The sequence below is a fragment of the Chenopodium album genome, chromosome 4 (assembly GCF_948465745.1).
Source record: "Chenopodium album chromosome 4, dcCheAlbu1.1, whole genome shotgun sequence".
Lineage (NCBI taxonomy): Eukaryota > Viridiplantae > Streptophyta > Magnoliopsida > Caryophyllales > Amaranthaceae > Chenopodium > Chenopodium album.
Genome location: NC_137837.1, coordinates 31,016,997 through 31,020,608, shown reverse-complemented (window position 1 = coordinate 31,020,608; position 3,612 = coordinate 31,016,997). Strand labels below are relative to the sequence as shown.

Here is a 3,612-nt window from a genome sequence, read left to right as displayed (position 1 = left end):
GAAGAATTAGATAGCCCTAAATCATCTTCGAATTCAGAAATCAACCCTTTCTCAACCTATAAGTTTGGAAGTAAAGAAGGTTCTAAAATGGGAGAGAATACGCCTTTGAGTCGTCTTGGGGCCCCCGAAGCTTTTAGAGCGCAAAGTGGGATCCTAACTCCTACTACTCAAGCCAACAATTTCGAGATCAAGCCTAATTTGATTGCCTTGATTGAGAGGAAACAATTCTCGGGTGGAAAGTTTGAGAGTCCTCATGAGCACCTAAAAGAGTTTGAGAAATATTGTGACACAATAAAGGCCAATGGAGTGACTCAAGAATATATTCGCCTCAAAATGTTTCCATTTTCGCTAATTGGGAGAGGTCTAGAATGGCTAGAGAAGGAGGTGCCCCCTAATTCTCTCACGACATGGGACCAAGTGACTACGGCTTTCTTGAGGAGGTTTTATAACCATAGGAAGACCGCCGAGGCTCGGTCTTTGATTCAAGGTTTTCGCCAAAAGAGTGGTGAGTCTCTAAGTGCGGCATGGGAACGATACAAAGAGCTTCAACGTCAATGCCCACACCATGGGATACCCAAGTATCAAATCATTCACACTTTCTATGGAGGTCTCACACCTCAAGGAAGAACAAGCCTAGACGCCGCGGCCGGTGGTCCAATTATGAACAAAGGAGAGCATGAAGTGGAGTGTATTATAGAGGAAGCCGCAAAGCACTATGATGATTGGTACGAAGGAGAAAGGGATGCTACTTCTAGCAAGGGCGTTTATGCATTGGAGCAAGCCAACGCAATCAACAACCTTTCTACCCAAATCTCCAAAATGACCAAGCAAATGGATGAATTGATGAAAGAAAGGTCCAACCCTCATGGTAATATCTCCCCTTCAACCAAGGGAGGCAATGGTATGGATACTTCCTCCCCCTCTTCTTACAATACAATGCCCCAAGGGTGCATGTTTTGTTCTAATTGTGAAACCTATGATCATGATACCTCTCATTGTGTCTATGCTTGTGAAGTTCAACCCCCTTCCCATGAACATGATAGTAATATGGAAAATGTCAATGCTATGAATTTTGCTCCTAGAATGGGAAATGTAGGAAACTTGAGGCCAAACTCCAATCAAATGGGGAATTGGAATCAAGGTGGAAACCGTGGTTGGAACCAAAATGGTGGTGATTATGATAACCAATACCATGGTGGGGGAGGCCCTTCCAATTTCAATGGAAGAGGCTACTCTAACCAAAGAGGGTATGGTAATCAAAACCAACAACCTAATCCCCGATACCAAGACCATCAAAATCAAAATTTTGGTGACCAAGGTAACATGGGAAACAATCAACAAATCAATGTTCCTAACCAAGGCACCGGAGGCAATAGGGGCCAATTTGTTTCTAACTATGCCCAAACTAATAGGCCTCCGGGTTTCCATCAACCCCAACTTCCTCCACCTCAACAACCTCTTCAAATTGAAGCCCCTCCAATAGATCCCGTAATGGCTAAATTAGATGCTCTTTTAAAAATGCGTGAGGAGGATCAAAAGAAACATGAAGAGGCTCAAAAACGAACCAATGCTCATATGAAAATGCTTGAGACTCAAATTGCTCAACTTGCATCTAATTCGTCCCCTTCTTCTTCTTCTCCTTCTTCTTCTCACATCCCAAGTCAAGGAGTCAACCCAAAACCTTTGTATGCCGTGACAATAAGGAGTGGGAAGGTAGTAGGGAGTGACCCTTTAATTGAGGAAAAACCCCAAGAAGAGGCGGAGTTAGAGAATGAGGGTGAAAAACCCAATGAGCCATTGAGTGTTGAAAAAGAAAAACAGGTTGAGGTGCTCAAGGAAAAAGAAGCCACCCCCTTGCCCCTAAATCGCCAACTTAGAGAGGAGAAGCTACCCTTTCCACAACGATTTGTGAGAGCTAAACTTGATGCCCAATTTGGGAAGTTTTTGGAAGTCATTAAGAATTTGCATATCTCCGTCCCTTTTGTTGATGCTATGAAGCAAATGACCCACTATTCCAAATTTTTGAAAGATCTTTTGAGTGGAAGAAGGGAGTGTGAGACGGTGAGTTTAACCGCCAATTGTAGTGCAATTCTTTCCAACAAACTACCTACCAAATTGAAAGATCCGGGTAACTTTTCCATCCCTTGCTCTATCAATGGAATTGAATTTGATAAAGCCTTGTGTGATTTAGGAGCAAGTGTGAGTCTCATGCCCTATTCCGTCTACCAAAAGCTTAGTGTAGGAACCCTCTCTCCCACTAACATTACTCTCCAACTAGCGGACCGTTCCGTTAAGTTCCCCATGGGCAAAGTTGAGGACATTCCCCTTAGGGTAGGAAAGTTCACATTCCCCGTGGATTTCTATGTGCTAGAAATGGATGAGGATGAGAGGATTCCTATAATTTTGGGTAGGCCATTTCTAGCCACTTCTAGAGCTATCATCGATGTGAAGGAGGGGAAGATATCCTTGAAAATTGACAATGATTCTATTGAGTTTGATTTGAACAATGTCATGCAACAACCCTCCTCAAGTGGTGAATGCTTTAGGGTAGATATTCTTGATACGGTTCTTGATGAATTTTCTCGCTCCCACTTGCATGCCACTAATGATCCCCTTGAAAGTGTGTTGTTGAATGAATCAAAGATAGGTACTCACAAAGAAGACATACAATTCTATGAGGATTTGCTTGAGGAAAGCAAGGAGTGCAAAGGCGCGAGCATGGAAGAAGAGGCTCCTTACATTCACGACCTCTTTCAAGTTGAAGAAAGAGAAGAGAGTCCCAATGGTAAGGGAGCACCAAAGGTAGACTTGAAACCTCTACCTTTGGGCTTGAGGTATGCATTTCTTGGTCCCAACGAGTCTTTCCCCGTGATTGTAAATTCTAATCTAACGGAGGAGCAAACCTCCCTCTTGATCAATGTTTTGAGAAATCACAAAAAAGCTTTGGGTTATACTATTGATGATATCAAGGGTATAAGTCCATCTTTATGTATGCACAAAATTGATCTAGAGGGAGATGCCAAACCCGTCAGGCAAAGGCAAAGAAAGCTTAACCCTTCCATGCAAGAGGTTGTACGGAAAGAAGTGGCTAAGCTTCTTGATGCGGGAATTATTTACCCAATTGCTCATAGTGATTGGGTATCTCCCGTGCAAGTTGTGCCTAAGAAAGGGGGCATGACGGTAGTGAAAAATGATCATGATCAACTAGTACCCACTAGACTTGTTACCGGTTGGCGCATGTGTATTGACTATCGCCAACTTAACACAAGTACATGCAAAGATCATTTTCCACTACCGTTCATTGATCAAATGTTGGAAAGGCTTACAAAGCATTCCTTCTATTGTTTCCTTGATGGTTACTCGGGATTTTTCCAAATCCCAATTGACCCTAAGGATCAAGAGAAGACAACTTTCACATGCCCCTACGGTACTTATGCGTATCGTAGGATGCCTTTCGGGCTTTGTAATGCCCCCGCAACATTCCAACGTTGCATGATGTCCATTTTTAGTGATATGATTGAGGATGAGATAGAAGTCTTCATGGATGACTTCTCCGTTGGAGGAGCCACCTATGAAGATTGTCTATCTAATTTATCTCGTTGCTTAGAAAGG

At 42.9% G+C, this 3,612-nt stretch overlaps 1 non-coding gene across 1 annotated transcript; it reads right to left on the bottom strand.

Annotated features, from left to right (window-relative positions):
* Positions 1 to 466: 466 nt before the first annotated feature.
* On the bottom strand, positions 467 to 572 carry LOC145629707 (small nucleolar RNA R71). Its single transcript, XR_014111862.1, has one exon. It is a non-coding gene; the product is annotated as a small nucleolar RNA R71 (small nucleolar RNA).
* Between the last annotated feature and the right edge of the window lie 3,040 nt (positions 573 to 3,612).